This window comes from Macaca nemestrina, chromosome 4, assembly GCF_043159975.1.
Source record: "Macaca nemestrina isolate mMacNem1 chromosome 4, mMacNem.hap1, whole genome shotgun sequence".
Taxonomy (NCBI): Eukaryota; Metazoa; Chordata; class Mammalia; order Primates; family Cercopithecidae; genus Macaca; species Macaca nemestrina.
Genome location: NC_092128.1, coordinates 39,957,888 through 39,978,786, shown reverse-complemented (window position 1 = coordinate 39,978,786; position 20,899 = coordinate 39,957,888). Strand labels below are relative to the sequence as shown.

Below are 20,899 nucleotides of genomic sequence, written 5' to 3'. Positions count from 1 at the left end.
GACTTCCTTTACTTTAGGTAGGTAGCCAGTTGTGGGATTACTGGATCAAATGATAGGTCTACTTTGGTTCTTTGATAAATCTTCATGCTGTTTTCCATAGAGGTTGTACTGATTTACACTCCTACCAGCAATGTATAAGCATTTCCTTTTCACCACATTCATGTCAACATCTATTGTTTTCTGACTTTTAAATAATTTCTATTCTGGCTGGGATAAGGTGGTATATCATTGTGGTTTTATTTTGCATTTCTCTGATGATTAGTGATGTATGCAGTTAACTCCATAATTTCTGATTGATTTTTTTTAAACTTCAATATCTCTGTTAAACTTATTGTTTTGGTTGTTTATTGTTTTCCTGATTTCATGAAATTGTTTTTCTTTATTTGTTTAAATTTTGTTGAATTTTCTTAGAACAATTATGTTGAAGTTTTTGTTAGGTAACTTATATAGTTTCATTCCTTGAGGTCTGTTATTGGGATATTACTGTGTTCTTCTGATTGTAGTATATCTCCTTGGTTTTTTTATGTTTCTTGTTGTCTTACATTGATGTCTGTAGATACGAAGAAGTAGAAACTTTATTCCACTCTTTGTGTACTGGTTTTGTCTGAGATAACTCTTGACTAGTCAACCCATTCAAAAATTCTGGGAAAGTCATCTGGAGTGGCCAGTATATTGCCTTGGTTTACAGTCTCCAGGTAGTCTTCCCTGGTTCCTAGGCAAGCAGGTAGATGTGCCTGGCATCTAGGTTCATGGGGTTAGGCCTGGAGTATAAGCTGACTGCTTTGGACCAGTTGAATCTGAGTAGGTGTAGTAAGTCTGTGTGGATAGGAATAGAGCTTGTATTCATAGCCAGAGTTCACAGACACTGACCTATCTTTGAGGTAGGCCTTTACCATGAATATACAGATGCTAACCAGATACTGGGATAGCCCTGGTGCCCACATCCTCTGTGATGGGTTTAGAACATGAATCCCCAAGGGCAGGCCTGACATTGGGGTGGGCCTGGAGCTTAGTCCATAGGGACGGGCCTAAAGCCTGAGTTTGCAGGGATGGTCTTGTAGCCTCTTTCTGTGGAGGCTGGTGGAACCATGGGCTACAGGAGTGGGTCTACGTGCTGGCTCTGCTAGAGCAGGCCTGGACCTTGACTGTGACCCTGGGTTCACTAAACTAGGGGCCATATGGACCAGCCTGAAATTGTGAGGCCAGGATGGTGCTAGGCAGACATTGAAACTGACTTTGTGGGAGCAGATTTGGAGACTGAGATTGCAGGTGTTGGACCAGAGCCTGAAGTCATGTGGCCTGGTCTAGGGCCTTGGGTTGTATGCACTGCAGCCTATGTCTTTAGGGGCCAATTCAGTGCCGAGGGACTACTGGGGTGAGCCTGAATCTGGGTCTACTAGAAATGGAACAGTTGGGCCAGGCCTAGAAGGTGGGGCAGTCTTCCATGTAGCAGGACTATAACTTGTTATCTATGGAACTGGCCTGGTGAGCAGACTTGGCTCTGGGTTGGCTTATAACAGTGGGGTGGGCCTAGAGTCTAAGGGATTACTTGTGGCCGGGAAAGCCTGAAGTGTGCATCCTCAGGGGCTGACCGGGGATTAGGTCTGTGAGCGCTGGCCTCATGACTAGAAATTTGGGGCCAACCTGGTGCTAGGCCAGGGCTATGCAGCCAGCCTTGTGCTGTGAGTAGTTTGGAGCCTGGGGCAATGTATGCTAACCTAGAGTCTGGAATCCTGGGACTACCCCTGGGGCCTGAGTCTGTTGGGAGTGGCCTGGTCCTGGGTTGGGACCAAAGTTCAGTGACATTGGACTGGAGCTGACCTGAAGCTGAGGCCAGCCTGGAGCCCGGAGGCACTGGGGTTGGTCTGATTGAGGGCAGTCCTAGAGACAGAGACTGACAGACCTGATCTATTAGTCAGGGTTATCTAGAGGTACAGAACTAATAGGATAGATGTATATATGAAGAGTTTATTAAGGATTATTGACTCATAGGATCACAAGGTAAAGTCCTACAATAGGTCTTCTGCAAGCTGAGGAGCAAGGAAGCCAGTCCAAGTCTCAAAATCTCAAAAGTAGGGAAGCTGACAATAAAGCCTTCAATCTGTGGCTGAAGGTCTGAGAGCCCCTGCAAACCATTGATGTAAGTTCAAGAGTCCAAAAGTTGAAGAACTTGGAGTCTGATGTTCCAGGGCAGGAAGCATCCAGCAAGGGAGAAAGATGAAGGGCAGGAGACTCAGCCACTCTACTCCTTCCACATTCTTCTGCCTGCTTTAGTCTAGCCATACTGGTAGCTGATTAGATAGTGCCCACCCAAACTGAGTGTGGGTCTGCCTCTCCTAGTCCACTGACTCAAATATTAATCTCCTTTGGCAGCACCCTCACAGTCACACCCAGGGATAATCATTTACATCCTTCAATCCAATCAAGTTGACACTCAATATTAACTATCACACTGGGAGACTGGGCCTGTGGGATTCTGATTGGCACTGGGTGGGCCTGGAGCTGTAGACTGTAGCCAGTCTCTGGGTCTGTGGGGGTCTTCCCAACACTAAGTTTTACTCAGGCAGACCTAGTGTGAGTGTCTGAGGTAAAAGTCGGTGCTCATTTTCCTCTCCTTTCCCACATGGAAGGTGTGTCTTTCTACACTTTGCCACCTGGGGTTGGGAGAATGGTAACAAAAATGTTAAATTATCCTACTGACTCCCTTTATTTTTTTTTTTCTTATTTCTGTGTTACGGTCAGTTGCTGTAATTTCTCACTTTGTTTCCTTAGCTCCTGTAAGGTATTTCTGTGCATGGATAATTTTTTTAACTTGATATTACTGCAAGGAGAAGAACACCGGGAAATCCTATTCCTCAGTCACTGATATCCAGCTCCTACTGAATACAACTCATCGGCATCCCTGAAAGAGATGTGGAGAAAACACGCAACTTGGAAAACATGTTGTAGGATATTGTCCATGAAAATTCCTGCAGCCTCATTAAGGTGGCCAACATTCTAAGGAAATGCAGAAAGCTCAAAGATCCTACATAAGAAGATCATCCCCAAGACACGTGATCATCGGATTCTCCAAGATCAAAGTAAAAGAAAAAAATGTTAAAGGCATCTAGAGAGAAGGGGCAAGTCACCTACAAAGAGAACCCCTGATACCAGGCTAACATCAGACTTTTTAGTAGGAAACCTACAAGCCAAAAGAGATTGGGAACCTACATTCAGCATTCTTTTTTTTTTGTTTTGAGACAGAGCCTTGCTCTGTCGTCCAGGCTGGAGTGCAGTGGTGCGATCTCAGCTCACTGAAAGCTCCGCCTCCCGGGTTCATGACATTCTCCTGCCTCAGCCTCCCAAGTAGCTGGAACTACAGGAGCCCGCCACCACGCCCAGCTTTTTTTTTTTTTTTAGTGGAGATGGGGTTTCACCCTGTTAGCCAGGATGGTCTTCATCTCCTGACCTCGTGATCTGCCCACCTCAGCCTCCCAAAGTGCTGGGATTACAGGCGTGAGCCATGGCGCCCGGCCTCAACATTCTAAATGTATATTTATTTCTTTTAACAGCATCATGTATGAGTAAAGTATTTTTTATATTGTATTCCTCTACCAGATTTTTAAATAATTAGAATGTTAGTTAGAAACAATCTATGTTGGATTTTAATTTATTCTTTTCTCCCAAATGCCCTTTATAAGCTCATGAATATAATTAGCAAATATTAAGTAATTGACATATAGCCAATTTTTGCTATTTAGAAATACAGATAGATATGGATTTTACTTATATTAGTCCTAAATATGATAACCAAATATATAATTTACACCTAAAATTGCATTCAAATATTTTTGGTAATTGTTAATGCCCAGAGCTAAAAATGCTTGTATAACTAACTTTATATTTTGATGCAATGTAATGGTTATTTTGTTCCATGCTGTACCCGACTCCAGACCAAACATTTTTGTTATTATGCACTGAATGAGAGGGATGAGGAGGTATTTAAAATTTTTTTCCATAATACACTTTAACATATTCGGCTTTGTTAGAAAGTGTTTGCATCCGGTGATTGAGACTCCAAAGCCAACACTGCCATTGTTTGAGGTTATATATATTTTCGTTCATTTGTTTTTGTTCTGTACACTTTTGAAGCCAGTGTTATCTACAGCTATGAAAGTATTTTGCCTATATAATTCTTGCAGAAAGCCAATATATTTAAAACATTATCTCTCACATGGCCTGCCTTGTCATTTTTGTCCATAATTAGTACCACAAATTACTTCCAATTACTTAAAGCTAAGCAAAATATCCTGCCTGGTGTGTTTATAAAAATACATTTAAGATTTGTGTGACTTATTTCTATGTTGGAAGATATTAAAGAAGAAAAGGTAAATATTTATATAAAACAGTAACATATAGACACTAAAATGCAAACTATATTATGGTCAGCAGTCAATAGTTGGTATGCTACTTATTAGCTTCTTTAACAATGTAATTACTAATTAGCTTCTTTTTTCTCTCTTTCTTTATCTTCTTAATTATTTGTTAAACTTTTATTTTAGATTTGGGGGTAGATGAAGGTTTGTTACATAGTTAAACATGTGTCAAGTGGGTTTGTTGTACATATTATTTCATCACCTAGGTATTAAACTCAGTAACCAACAGTTATCTTTTCTGCTCCCCTCCCTGCTCCCACCCTCCCGTGTCAATAGACCCTAATAATGTCTGCTGTTTCCTTCTTCATGATCATAAGTTCTTATTATTTAGATCCTACTTACTAGTGAGAACATGTAGTAGTTGATTTTCTGTTCTTGCCTTAGTCTGCTAAGGATAATAGTCTTTAGCTCCGATTTGACTGTTTCTAAACCAAAAAACATGTTGTCAAAAATACATACATACATAAATACATACTTTTCTCAGCTCTTACCAGAACTGTTCAAATAATACTCACTAATTATCTACAATTGGTTTTATAAATTCGGTACAATTTCTGTTCAGAAATAAAGGTACAAATTCTTCAGACATTTGGATTAGTGCTTATATGGCTTGGAACCTTTTATTAGCTAATAATTCTGGGAGCTTAAAATACTTTAATGAGTCTTAAAATATAGACACTATTAATTTTTAGTACTTTGACATTTTGAAGATTATAATGCACATGATTAAGGCTAATTCAATAAGATAATTACACATATAATTTGCTTAATTGAGATGGATGAGTGTTGGAAAAAGTTGGCTAAATATAGGGATCTCAAATTGAAGATTACGTCTGTTCAGTTGAAAATGTGACCCTCCTAATATAAAGCACAATTCTGTCATTTTAATCTAGGATTAAATTCTGCAACTGTTTCCTTTAGCTGTAATTTTCCATGTCAACAATTTTTTAGCAAATTAACAATGCATCTTTTTATATGTAATTATTATTAGTATTGTTGGCATTCATTATATTTAAACTGGTTATTAATATAAACATATTAGAAATGCCAAGTTTAATATCTTCAATTAATCTATAAATCATACATATATACTTCTTCATTTAATAATTAAGACATAGTTTTTAGGAGACACAGGACTGAGCTACTATGCTATTGTATGTATTTAGTTTAAAGTAAGTATCTTAGGCTGGGGATGGTGGCTCATGCCTGTAATCCCAGCAAATTGATTGATAAGCTGAGGTGGGAGTATTGCTTGAGTTCAGGACTTTGAGACCAACATGGACAGCATAGCAACCCCCTGTCTCAACAATAAATAATTAAAAAACTAACTGAGTGCAGTGGCATGCACCTGTAGTCCTAGCTAGTCAGGAGGCTGAGGTGGGAGAATTGCTTGAAACTAGGATTTCAAGGCTGCTGTTAACCATGATCATGCAACTGCGCTCCAGCCTGGGCAACAGAGCGAGACTCAGTATCTAAATTAAAATAAATACTGAGAAAGTTTTTCTGTTAATTAAAAAATTATACTTTCATTATCTCTTCTATAACTTCTGTTTCTAATTCCTACAGAGTTGTAGACTATATTCAAAATTTGATTATCTGTTCACTGGCAGATTGTCTAGCAGGTTTAAATGTGGAAGGTAACCACACAATTTTTCTATGACATACCCCAAATCTCACTATTAACTGAAAGAGAAATTTATCACATTTTCATTGTATAAATCAATATTGAATTATTATTGTTAGCTTCACTTCTAGACACAGTGGGATAATTGTGCTAGGTTTACCTTATTATTGTAAACAATGATAGCACTGAACAGATATGAAAGATGACATTTTTCAGGCTTTCTACTATAGTTAGCACAGGTCTTAGATTTTTGAGAGAAGGGAAGTACATGTCTGAGCTTTCATCCTACAGCATTTTCTGACTGCAGAACAAGGGTATGAAGGCCAAGTGGAAAGCAGTTCTCTTGAGAAGCTGAGGAAATAGAAATAGAAGTTTGAGGATGGTGAATTTTGGAATTTGTCAAGCATTATACCACAAAGGAGAGAGCTACACCCAGATAAATCTCCAGAATGTCTGTTGTTTCTTCTAGAGACCTCATTGAAAGCTTGGCTATGTGTTATGAGGCTGAAAGAAAAAGAAAAAGAATTACTGCAATACCAACTGCTAAATAAATATACTAGAGATTTCATGGTGTTGGAAATTCTAGACTTCCAACCCATATGGAGTAGAGATATTCCCTTTGAGATACCCTATATTCTATTGAGAAAGCAAGTCTATGGTTTAGAAGTATAGATTCACAGAGCTTTTACATAAAAGGCCAGCTAGCGATTATTTTAGGTTTTCATGGCCATATGATCTCCATATCAACTACTCAGCTTTGAAATTTTAGTGGCAAAGATGCTACTGATAATTCATAAGCAAATAGGCATTGGTATGATGAAAAAATATATTTTAAAACAAAACTAAACATATAAAAACCAGATTATTTGGCCTGTGAACTTTAGTTTGCCTACTTTTGTTCTAGAGTATTTGCCAAATTCTAGGAGTGAGGACAAAATTAAAATAGAGTTGCCCTAGCAAAACACAAAATCAAGTATGACATTACTAATAGAGGCCTCCACTATTTTAACTGTATCTCAAAACAAAATGCAATGCTTTTTAAAGGACAGTAATGTAACACCAGTTCCCTACAATGTATAGTCCACAATGATTGGCATAAAATTAACCAGAAACATTATACATGCAATGAATCAGAAAATATAACTCATAATTAAAAAAAAAAACCATACAAATAGGCCTGTGGTGACTCAGATGCTATATTTTAAAAATAACTTAAAACTGACAAATAAATATGTATCTGACAATTTAAAGCAAAGGATGCATATCATCAATAAAGATATATAAAAACAAAAGGAAAAGGACACATAAAAATAAAATAGGACTTTTTGACTGAAAATTATAAGATCTGAAATTCTAAGGACATACAAAAATTTCAGAAAATATTCTCTGACCACAGTGGAATTGAATTTGAAATCATTGTTAAATAAGATGGAAATTATTGGTAAATAAATATCAATGATCTCACTAAACATTTGGAATGTATTATTTTTGTTTTAACTTTTAGGTTGAGGTGTATATGTGCAGCTTTGTTACATAGGTAAAGATGTGTCTGGGGGTTTGTTGAACGGATTACTTCATCAACCAATTATACACCATGGAATGCTATGCAGTCATAAAAAGGATGAGATAATGTCCTTTGCAGGGACCTGGATGGAGATGGAGGCCATTATCCTTAGCAAACTAATTCAGGAACAGAAAACCAAATTTCACATATTCTGACTTATAAGTGGAAGCTAAATGGTGAGAACACATGATGGGAACAACACACACTGAAACCTATCAGAGAGTGGAAGCTGAGAGGAGGGAGCAGATCAGGAAAAATAGCTAATGAATACATTTGGAACTTAAATAGCACATTTCTAAATAATTTTGGGATAAAAGAAGTGGTTATTAGATATTTAAAAAGTGGATATATTTTGGACTTAATGATAATATGTAACATGTCAAAATGTATGTGATACAGGCAAAACCATGCTTAGTGTCATAATTTATAGTACATTTAAATGCTGTTAGAAAAAAAAGATATTTAAAATTAATAATTGGCATTTCTACCCTAAAAACTAGAAAATAAAAGCTAATTAAGTAAATGGAAAAAATATATAGAAATAATAAAATAATAAAGTAAAAGCTAAGTAAAAGGAAGAAAAAATATAGAAATTATTTAAATGAATATAAATTTTAGTTTTCAAGGTATAAACTAGATTCAGTATAAAAACAACAAACTAAATCTTGGAACTAAAGTAATATTTTTTTCTCAAATATTATGTATTAATTTTAATTGAATAATAGAATTATTCAATGACTGGCTATGATACAATAAGTTTAAATTTAATTTTAAATTGTATTATTTAAAAAGTTACTGTTTGTGTAATATTATCTTAGAATATAGACAGGATATATTGGTCTTCTAAGTGATTAAATTCTCTTGGATAATTTTACATATACTTTTTTTCTCAGATTTTTATTTTTTTTAAGTTTCTGCTAATTGAAATAGAGAAATGTAGAATAATAAACAATAAAAATGGAGTGCATTAATTACAAAGGTAAGGACTGTGGTATCTAAGAAAGCAGGAGGTGAAATTATATGAAAGATGTAAAGCCTTTTCAAGTAAGTTTTGCTGATTCATTCTCTCTCTCTTTCTCATCATCATCGTCATCTATCCCATAATTCACTTGATAGGTGAGGACTGCTCGTTTAGTTACATATTAATGTTCTATTGCTGCTGTAAAACATTACTACCAATTTACAGGCATAAAACAACACAAATTTATTTTCTTACAGTTCTGAACGTCAGAAGTTTGAAATCAGTTTTGCTGGACTAAAATCAAGTTTTCCACAAGCTGAAGTTTCTGGAGTCTAAAGCAAGGAATCTACATCCTTGAGTTTTTCAGCCTCTAGAGAACAGGAGCATTCCTTAGCTCATTGCTCCTTCCTCCATCTTTAAAACAAGCAGTGAAACGTCTTCTGTCTTCTCTTGTGTTTGGTCCCTTCTTCCCACCTTAAATTCTCTCTTTCTGACTTTAATATTTCTCTTATAAAGGCCCTTGTGATTATATTTAACCCCAAAATATAATCCTGGATAATCTTCCCATCTCAAGACCCTTACCATAATCACACCTGCAAAGACCTTTTTTTAAAAAAAAAATGTAAGGTAAAATATTTACAGCTTCCAGGGATCGGAGTATGGATATTTTGGGGTGCCATTATTAAGCCTACCACAGGTCACATAATGTGAAGATTATTGGTGATCTAGAAAAAAACTAGGATGGGACTTGATGAGACAAAGTGTCCAGTCTGAAGGCAGATTAAGGAAGGAGAGAATTGTAGCCATTGGATATAGAAAATACTGTTCAGGACATTTGATGAAAACCACGGAAGGAATAATTGAGTACTCATTGGCAGAAGTGCCATTAATAACTTGTTTTCCTCTTTTAATTTAAAATGTGAAAAATAACATATTTTGTTGATGGCTATAGGATAATAGCAAAAACACTGATGTAAAAGTAAAAGAAAATAGTTTCTGGGAAGATTTCCTTGATTGAGCAAATGAGGATTAAAGCATGAATAAGAACATGAAAAGTATATTTACGGAAACAGGAAAGTAGAATGTAAGAGACAGACGACAGCACATGGATAGATATGAGGTTGACAGTTGAAAAAAGCCTTTGCCCAGTTCCATCAGTGAAGTAGGACCTGAGTGTTGTTGAATTATTATAGTGGCATGTAAAATGTTTAAAACAGTTCCCAAACTTTTCAGCACCAGGAACTGATTTCGTGGCAGACAATTTTTCCATTGAAAGGGTCGGGGGGATGGGTTGGGGATGAAACTGTTTCAACTCAGATCATCAAGCATTAGATTCTCATAAGGAGCTGTGCAACCTAGATCCCTCCTGTATGCAGCTCCTAATAGGATTTGTGCTCCCATGAGAATCTAATGTCCTTGCTGAACTGACAGGAGGCGGAGTTCAGATAGTAATGTGAAATCTGTTGGTGCAATTTTGACTTCTGAAGAGGATGTACATTACTCATGTGTGCATACTCCCTTTATCACTTATGGTGGGATGTACTAATTAATGCTACTATATTAAATGATCTGGGAATCTAGTATCTTATGTTTTGGGTCTGTATTTCTTTCTTTTTTTTTTTTTTTTTTTTTGAGACGGAGTCTTGCTCTGTCGCCCAGGCTGGAGTGGTGCAGTGGCCGGATCTCAGCTCACTGCAAGCTCCGCCTCCCAGGTTTACGCCATTCTCCCGCCTCAGCCTCCCGAGTAGCTGGGACTACAGGCTCCCGCCACCTCGCCCGGCTAGTTGTTTTGTATTTTTTAGTAGAGACGGGGTTTCACCGTGTTAGCCAGGATGGTCTCGATCTCCTGACCTCGTGATCCGCCCGTCTCGGCCTCCCAAAGTGCTGGGATTACAGGCTTGAGCCACTGCGCCCGGCTGGGTCTGTATTTCTAATGCGAAAGTTATAAGAGAAATGTATGAAGTAATGGAGTTAAAATGGTAGAAGCAAAAGCATCATGGCATAGTTGAAGTAATGTGGATTCTTGTTGTTTCTGTCTTTGGAAAGTCATCTACTATAACAAAGCATCTATTTTGTCATTTTAAAAATAAGAATAATATCTAACACACTGAATTTCCGTGAGAGTTTATTGTGATAATCTGCTAACAGGACTATTACACAACTGTACCATTCCATTTTCACGCTGCTGATAAAGACATACCTGATACTGGGTAATTTATAAAGAAAAAGAGGTTTAATGGACTCACTGTTCCATGTGGCTGAGGAGGCCTCACAGTCATGGCAGAAGGCAAAAGGCACTCTTACATGGTGGCGGGCAGGAGATAATTTGTGCAGGGAAACTCCCTCTTATAAAACCATCAGATGTCATAAGATGTTCATTATCACAAGAACAACACAAGAAAGACCTGCCCCCATGATTCAGTTACCTCCCACCTGGTCCCTTTCACAATAGCTGGGAATTGTGGGAACTGCAATTCAAGATCAGATTTGGGTGGGGATACAGCCAAACCATATCAACAACCATGCACAAAAATAAATACAATTAAAACCAAACTCATTTAATATCTGGTCCTTGTTACTATTGTTGTAAATAAGTTTATTTTGTTGTTACTCCTCTGGTGGTGGAAAATAATAGGTTGGGAATACATCCTGCACTAATTTCATATATATTTTGAGATCAAATATATATACAGCTATATAGAGATTATATAAATTTATATATAATATACAAATATGCACGTGTACATGCACGCGCACACACACACACACACACACACACACACACACACACACAGGCGTGTTCTGTTTCCTAGACTAAGGATTGCAGTTATATAACTTCATGCAGATCTTCGATCAAATTTGATTTTGAAATATTTTGCCCACATAACTTGGAAAGTTGTTTTGGACATCTTAAAACCTTTACTGATGATCTAATCATCTGATTAACCCCAGCTATGATAGTAGTTTTGCTTTTATTTTTCAGCCCAACTTCAAATCACTAATTAATGTAATTAATACACGTATTTAAAAAATCAAATTAAAATTTAAAAATCTCTTTTTGTGTAAATAAAAGAAAATAACTGGTATCATTGAGATAATTGTATAATTATTTGTATGATAAAATATATAATATACAAATATATCTAATCAATATAAAGTATTTCTTTACAATAAGTGTAAAAATAGCAGCAGAATATTACCAGTTGTGATGGTAGTAATAAATTATGATAAACCACATGACTTCTCCCTTCTTCCTTATGAATAACATATAAAGAAATCTAAATTATGCTTGGTAGAAGTACATGAAAGGAAGTAAATTTCTGTGTATATCTGTACATATATATGTATATATTGAAACCATATATACATATGGATAAGTAAAGAATAGCATCTTTAGAATAAAAAAGATTCATGGCTATAAACATTTATGAAATGGGCTGCACATTAGACTCTCAAAGGGAAACTCATGAAGCACTATCTTTGAGAGTCTAGTACATAGTCAATTTCATGAAACTTTGTAGCCAGTTACTAAAATACTTTTGTTATAATTTAATCATTTTCACTTTATAAAAATACAAAGGGAGTTGGTGGGACTCAACTGAATAATAGTTTGTTTCAATTGAAATCTAAACTTATTTATGGGCAAAATAACCTAAATAGTTCCTCCCTAAAAATACACACTATATATAGCCTCCATAACACAACATGAGCCAAATAGATTTATTTTTATAGGTTTATCCCAGAATATTTCAAATGGAGAGTAAACTTCAGGGCAGCATAAACACTATGTGAATCAGGAATACACGTTATTCCATGTAGTAAAAATAAAAAAACAAAAGTTAGGGAACAATAATATTAATAAGATTTCTTAGATTATTGATTTTTAACACAGAGCAGCTAAATGCCGTTGTTTTGGGAATACATTTTTTATCAAGCAATACATATTTTAGAATTTTTTTTAACATTTTATAAACATTTCAACCAAAGACACTTAGGTTCTATTAACAAAGAAATATTCAGATTGTTTTTCCCCTAACAAACATGAAGACATGTGCGTGAATAAACTATTACTATTTTATGTCTACTTCTTCTTCGATGTTTTAAAATCAATAGTCCAATTTTTTACTAAGATGAAAAATAAAACTGAATCAGCATGGAATTTAATTAAATATTTACAAAACTCATCTATGTATATTATTTTGTTTTATAAGAAAATAATGAATATTCTAGACAAATATGATATTTACTTAAATCATCTTCAATTAAGTGGTGTTCTACAGAAGTAATTTACTTAAAAATAGTTTACTGCTGTTGTGATTTCTAAGGGCACATAGAAATTATTACTTCTGGAAAGTTTGGGTTTATTTTGAGAACAATCTGAAGACATACCATTAAAAACATTGTAGGGAAGCATAGACTGAATTTTCAAAAGCATAACAAAGTGTGTAGGCTAGGTAAGAAATGGGAAGCACGAATCACAATTACAAAACAATAGACTAAGTTGATAGAAGTCTTAGGGGCTGATGGAATGTGAGGTAGAAAGGGAAGTTTTTGGTTTTCTTTGATTTTGTGCCAAGGAAAAAATTCAGAAGGAATTTTTGTTTTCATGTAAAAATCCCAAGAGAGAATAAAACCAAAGGTATCTAATAATGCATTCAATTGGGTTAGCGGCTAGGAAACGAAATCAGGAAGTTACTTGAAGCTGCATAGCACATTCAGACTCAGAGCATATGCTCCAAAGGAAAGCTGCTGCTTGCACAGGCAGGGTCTGCCCGGGATACATCACTCTATGCCCCAGTTAGTAAAATGGAAATAACAATGTTAATTGATCATTGGGTTCTTTGAGGATTAACTAAGCTAACACTATTAAATACTTAGAACAGTACGTGGCAGATTGAAAACTCTCCTCAAACCTTAACTTTTCAATCCAAAGCACATTGCTTTCTTGACTAATCTGCTGCCAAGCAGAGAAATCATGGGGAGTAGTAGGGGTGTTAGTGAGTGCAAAGTCTACACACACAAAGTTCTAGGGATGTAGAGCTTAAATTAAAGAAACCATAAAAAATGGCTGTGCCAAGGGTGATAGATGGGCATGTGGCATTTGTAGAACATATTGGCCTACATATCTTCAGGAATACTGTTGGTAAAAGCTTGTTACTTCAAAGCAAAGTTTTAACCATTGCAAATAGGTATTGAGAGAACCCCAAATGAAGAAATAAGTACTCTGATCCAAATTAGCAACAAGCAGGCAGAAATGATTTGACAGACATGAGTACATAATAAAATATCAGGAGAACTTTGAGAGTGAAAGGACAAGAGCAAAAAATAGAACAGATAGACACCTGCATATACACAGGTATAAATCACACTTGTGATATGTGTGTGTACATATGCATACACATAGCATATACTACAACATATTTCCATACAGATAACTCATAACCTGTTACTGTATTCAGTTAATCACATAGGTGGCTCTTAACCCATAGAAGTGATATGATATTTTGACTAAACTTTCTGCTGCCAGCATACAATACATAACATAGGCAACTCTAATTAATTAACGCTGGTTATGGACTAAAGTTTTTGTTTGTCTGTTTTGGTTTAGAAACAAGGTCTCACTCTGTTACTCTGGCTAGAGTACAGTGGTGTGGTCATAGTTCACTGCATCCCGGAGTTCCTGGGTTCAATGGATTCTTCCACCTCGCCTCCCAAGTAACTAGGGTTACAGGTGCTCACCATCATGCCCAGCTAATATTCTTAATTTTTAGATGGTTTGTTTTGGTAAAGATGAGGTGCTGCTGTATTGCTCAGGCTGGCCTCTAACTCGGCTCCAGTGACCCTCCTACCATGGCCTCCCAGACTGTTGAGATTACAGGTGTGAACCACTGCACTCAGACCATTTTTATAAAATAAAGTTTAGAGGGTATAATAGATATCCTACACATTAATACATACCAACAACCAGGTTGTTGTAGAAAATAAATCATAGGTAAAATAATAAGGCAATTGTCTAATAAATCATATTTCAATACAATTATATACAAGTATAAATATAGGAAGCATAGAAAAAAACTATTACTAACAAACCACGCTGTTTGGTCACAATGATAAATTGGAAATGTTCATTAATGTTGTCTTCTGTGTTAAGTATCTGCTAAATTTCAATTATTTGTGTGATAGGTGAAGGAATATTAGAGTTTGGGGCAAAAATACTAAAATTCCCAGATTTTGACAATCCGAGATTATTATTTTTCAAATATATTAAGAACAGAAACATGTCAAGAACATTTTTCAAAAGGTCAGACTCTAGCCTTAGCTTTTCAGAATATATTAATTGTAAAACATCACTAATGGGTTCCCTGGTTGACTGAGCAACTGCTGGATATACTATTGGACAGATGTCTTAGTCCCTGAGAGTTATATCTGTATCATGTAAACTTATAATGAGTAATGCCCATTTTCTGAACTTCTATACCCATAGGTAATTAAATGTCTTCCTTGTTTATAGTCTGTTTCCTAATCTAAAAGGCAAACTATCTGGCCAAACATGCAATACCACCTAAACTGTCTTCTACCTTATTATTCTAATGACCCCCATGGTTTTTTCACAAAACACTACTTCCTATTTCTTTCATTTACATCTGCTCACCATTCAGTTCCCTGAGTCATAGTCATTGTACATGTTTCACCTTAGGATATATAAATTAGACCTTTTTAGAGTATGGTAATATAAAGGCATCAAAACAAATGAAAGCTAAGAGGTAAAAAGTGTGTGTGTGCGAGTGTGTGTGTGTGTTTTGGTATTTTGGAGATGATGTTGGGTTTCTTACAGTGAGTCTGGGGTTCTAAAATGTATGAGAATGTAAGAAATTGGGAGAATGTATAAAAAACATAAACTCACAGAATTCTATTTTTACTTTTGTACTTATTATTATATATTTTATACAGTACCTTTACAACAGCAATCCCTTCATATGTCTAATAAGAGTTTATATATTTAAGCTCTGGCTTGCCCTTTCTCTTCACAAAAGAACTCTTCTTGAGAGAGAGGAAAAACGCCTTCTTCCAGTCATCTTCTGACCTTCTAAAGACTTCCTCCTGGACTAAAATAAGTGAACAGGACTTCCAAGATTTCTCTTACCTCCTTTCAACAGGTACCATACTTATCTTAGAATTGCTTAATGCAGAATGTTTTATAATGTGACCTAATTATCAGAATCCTTATTTGAATTCTTAAGTACTTTTTATACCACAATAATAAGAGAAAAGTTCTATTTGTAAGGGTATTGCAAATAAAGGAGTGGCTTTAACAATTCCATCCACCCGTCTCCACCCAATATCCCACAGTAGGGTGTTTTTACTGAGCTGACATCCTCGGAATGCATAGGTGCTAAGGCAAGAGTCTTCCTCAACACTAGTTGATTATGGCCCTATATTTCCTTTGTTTTCCTACATAATACAGAACTGTAAGGTATATGAAAAATTCCATGTTTAATTGCATACAACTCAATTGATTTTCAGAAATGGGATGCACTCATGTGATTAGTAACTGGATCAAGGAATAGAAACTTAGCACACAGAAGCTCATCTTTCCACCCATTTTTTTTTTACTTGATATAAAAAAATACTAACATAATGTACTGTTTTGCATTTGGCTTTTTTCATTTAACAATGTATCATAAGATTTAACCACATAACTATGTGTAATTATAGATCATTTATTCTCCTTGCTACACAGTATTTCTTTGTGTGACTATAGCACAACACATTTATCATTCTTCTGTTGATGGACACTTGGGTATTTCCAGTTTGAATCCATTAAAAATAGTTTTGCTTTAAAAATTATAGTGTATATCTTTTTCAAGAGACTTAATTGTTTGAGCGCATAGTATGCATCTTTAGGAAACTATGTGAACACATTTACTGGGGGTGTATCCTATGGAATTGCTGGACCAGAGGATTTGCAAATGCTTACTTTTAGTGGATATCATTGAAAAGTTTTCTAAAGCATTTGCAGTGCATGAGAGTTCCAATTTCATCACAAATTCAAAATTTGATGTGATTGTTTTTGTTTCGTTTCAGCCATTTTGGTGGGTGGAAAAATGATGTTGCATTATTGTTTTGCATTTCTTTTAATAATATCTGTTTAACTTGGGAATATTTTCAAATATTTATTGATTATTTGCATATTCTCATCAATGGAGTGTGAGCTCAAATGTTTACCATTTTTTCTGGGTTATTCTGTTTTTTTTTTTTTCTTTTTTAATATATATGCAAAACCTTACCGAACAGCACCCACAACTTCTTTGAAACTATACATTTAAGAAAACTGATTTTTTTTAAAAGTTTTCTTTCTCATCAGTGTTATAACAAAATTAATTTATTTGAGGTCCTTCTAGATTTTATTTCACTTAAAGTTACAGTTTCTAAGAACCTATCTACAATGCTAAGGGAAGACATGCAGTATATTATGTAAATCTTTTGCTGAAAAATTTATTAGAAGTGTCTTCTCCCAATTCCTGGATGCCCTTTTACTCTGTTAAGAGTTTAGAGAGAAGTTTTTCATTTGAACATAGTATAATTTAGTTTAAGTTATCATTTTTTCTTATCATTGGTGTTGTCTGAGCCCCTTTCGGAAAGCTTATCTACTCTATGTTCACAAAGACACTCCCATGTTATTCCTTTATTGTTTGTCTTCGTATTAAGATCTTCAGTTCGTGTGTTTGTGTGTGTGTTTTAAGAGGGTAAAATAAAGATCCAGATACATATTATTTCACAGATGACTATACAATTGAGCCACTAACATATCTTGAATTCTATTTTTTTACAATTACACCACAGTGTCACCTTTGGCATAAATCATCTATGTATATGTGCATCTGTTCCTCTACTTTATTCTGGGTACTTGGTCAGTATGACTATTCTTGCACCTACACTGTCTTAGTAACAGTAGATTATGCTCTCTGTTAGTTCAAATCCTTCAGCTTTGTTCTTTAAATAACCTTCTCTATTTTTGTGCCGATGGAATTTCATTTGTGATTATTTTAAATATGACATCTTTCCATGTTAAATTCTTCAAACTGTAGTCATTGTGTAACCCTCTCTTTATTTGCCTTTTTATTTTACTTTTAAAAATTATGCCTCAGTTGGGAGGTTTTGCACAATTTTTTTAAAAAAATGTTCCTAGATATTTTGTGATATTTCAATACTACTCAAAAGTTTATCTTTTTGTTATTATAAAATTAAAATTTGATTTATTGCTTATTTACTGTGTATCTAGTGATCTTCTCAAACTGGTACGTTCATTTATAAATTCATTTATAAACTTGTTTGTGGTTACTCGGATTATCTTTATTTACAATGCTATGACATACCTGATGATAGTTTTATTTATTCCTGTGTCTTTGTTGTATGTACTTGCATGTTTTCCTAAATTTATTTTTACCTTTAGGTCAGGTAAAGGCTACTTGTATTATTTTAAATGGAAGTGTTAGTAGCAGTCATCTTTGTCTCCTTCCCAACCTCAGAGAAAAATATTTCAATAATTAACCATTAGGTATGATATTTACTGTATTATTTTAATACTGCTTGTTTTGCGAATACTCTAGTTTAGACTACTTAAAACAGAAATGTTTATTCTGCGCCTACTCAATCATGTTTTTTCCTCTATTTTTACTTGATGTGCACATTGACTGTTGAGTGCTTCATCAAAGTTGCTTTCTAGAATAAATCAATGACATTCTATTTACATATCACTGAAACTAATTTACTAATGTATTTGTTAGGATTGTTTGCTAATGTTTATGAAAGAGATTGACCTATCATTTTTCTTTGCATACTTTTTGTCACATAAAATAGTTACTGGTCATATCAAATTAGATGGGGCACATTTCTTCCTTTCCTCCTTCCATAAAATAAGCATGTGCAATTGATACTATTTCTTTCGTAGAATTTTGTGATAATTCAACAATGAAGTTAATTGAGGTTAGACTTTTCTTCATGATATTTTTAAACTAGATATAGTTTCTTTAAAATAAAGAGCTATTCTAAGTAATATATTTCAATAAATTTATGTCTTCCAAATATTTTGCCAATTTTTTTTGGAGAAAAGTTTTATTCTTTTTCAAAATATACTGTCTTATTTACATATTTAGACTCTTTAATTTTTCCATTGTTGGCATTGGTGGATACCTTCTTCTACATTTTTTCCTAGATCTGTCTTCCTAGAATTTTATTAATATTATTAGACTTCTCAAAGAAATAATTTACATTGACAATTTTCTATATTTTGATGTTTGCTTTTTCTTTATCTTCTGTTGTATTTATTGGTCTCTTACATCTTTATTTAGGATTTATTTTCTGTTCCTTTTCCAGAAAAGTGAGATACCATCATTATGCTTTCTGTTACTATATAAAGTATTTACTATTTTTAAATACTTTATATAAGTGAAGCCATGTAGTATTTGTCCTTCTGTGACTGACTGATTTTACATAGCATAATGTCACCTATGTTCATTCGTATTATCAAAAATGGTAGGATTTTTTCGCTATTAAGACTGAATGATATTCCATTGTTCATATATACCACACGTGCTTTGTCAATTAACCTATCAATGGGCATATGCCTGGTTTCTACCTCTTGGCTATTGTGAATAATGCTGCAATAAAAAATGGGAGGTGCAGATAGCTCTTTGAAATTCCCATTTTAATCATTTTGGATATGTACTTACAAATGAGATTGCTGCATCATATGGTAAGTCTTTTTTTAATTAATGGGACCTTCCATATTTTTTTTCATAGTGGTTGCACTATTATACATTTCCACCAAAAGTGTATAAGGGTTTTATTCTCCCCACACCCTTGCCATTGAGTATCTTTTTTTCATTTGATGACAGCCATCCTGAGAGGTATGAGGTGATAGTCATGATAGTTTTGATATACCTTTCTCTGACAGTTAGTTAGGTTGAGCACCCATTCATATACCTGGCGGCCATTTGTGTGTCTTCATTGGAAAAAACGTCTGTTTCAGCCCTTTATCCATTTTTAATAAATAATTTATGGCTTGAAGGCATTTTCTCCTACTTAGTAGGTTGCCTTCTTACTCTGTCGATTGTTTCTTTTGCTGTGCAGAAGCTTTTATTTTGATGTAGCCCACTTGTCTGTTTTTGCTTTTGTTGCCTGTGCTTTTGGTGTCAAACCCAAGAAATCATTGCCAAGACCAATGCCAAGATTTTTCTTTATGTTTTCTTCAAAGAGCTTACAGTTTCAGATCTTATACTTAAATATTTAATGGATTTTTTAGTTTATCTTGGTGTATGGAGTAAAATGGGAGTCTAATTTCATTCTTACCCATATCCAGTTTTACCAACACCAATTGTTTAAGAGACTACCATTTTACAATTGTGTGTTTTTGACACCCTTGTCAAAGATCAGAAAACTAGTTTCATCATGTTTGGTCACATCACATACCAAATTTGTAAGGTGTCTAAATGCAACTAAAAGTAATGTTAAAAAACTGTTGTTAGCTCTCACATGGCATTCTCGCACTGACTGGTTTTTCTGCATTGGCATTATTTCAATGATGCAGACATTTATTGGGCAAATTAATATACGTTCTTCTATCCATACTGAATTTATTAAAAACATATTTTCCTGTACTATTTTCAATGTGCCATGTTGAAAATAATAAATTTATTTTAAACCTTTATTTTCTAAGCATTTAATTACATTTTCAATAAAAAATGTATTTTACATGGGATTAAAACATATTTTAGACTGATTTGAGATTTAAAATATTATGTTAAGTTTTGATGTGATATCAGAGGACTGTCCTATTTTAGCTTAATAAAGTAATAATCTGTCATGTTTATATTCATAAGTGCCCTTGGTAAACAGGGGAAGTTCTCAGTATCTTGTAGATTCTCTGAGATAAGCGAGATGGGAGAAGAATCTGAGAGATTCAGACTCCTGATGCTGAGTATCTTGGCCATAGAAACATCTACTCAAAGAGGGGATGGAGAGGAAGAAAGGAAACATGAAGCGGAGACTTTAGACTATCCATAGTGTTACATAATGCACTGTGTTGGTGACGCAGGCACGTACAGGATCCAATGGTCTACCTAGCAATGACTCAATGACTAGGCTATGCAAGATAAGAGATTGTCAGTAAGTGGGTGCTTTCTGGTTGTTCTTTGTTGTATCCTGACAATTTTCTTCTAAAGTTCTCCTTACTATGATAATATTTGACTATTTCTGTACTCACAGTGATTTAAATACTAGACTTATAGCTTCAGTTAACATTATTTATATAAAAAATATTGCTCTGAGGGGTA

At 34.7% G+C, this 20,899-nt stretch overlaps 2 long non-coding RNA genes across 2 annotated transcripts in view; one reads left to right on the top strand and one right to left on the bottom strand.

The window, feature by feature from the left end:
* LOC105475435 (uncharacterized) overlaps positions 1-11,338 on the top strand; it is a 248,925-nt gene extending 237,587 nt beyond the window's left edge. The window contains exons 4-5 of the long non-coding RNA XR_011622018.1: positions 2,773-7,779; positions 8,822-11,338. This is a non-coding gene — a long non-coding RNA (uncharacterized lncRNA). The remainder of the gene's footprint in view (positions 1-2,772; positions 7,780-8,821) is intronic.
* LOC105475439 (uncharacterized) overlaps positions 1-20,899 on the bottom strand; it is a 102,932-nt gene that overhangs the window by 73,665 nt on the left and 8,368 nt on the right. The window lies entirely within an intron of this gene.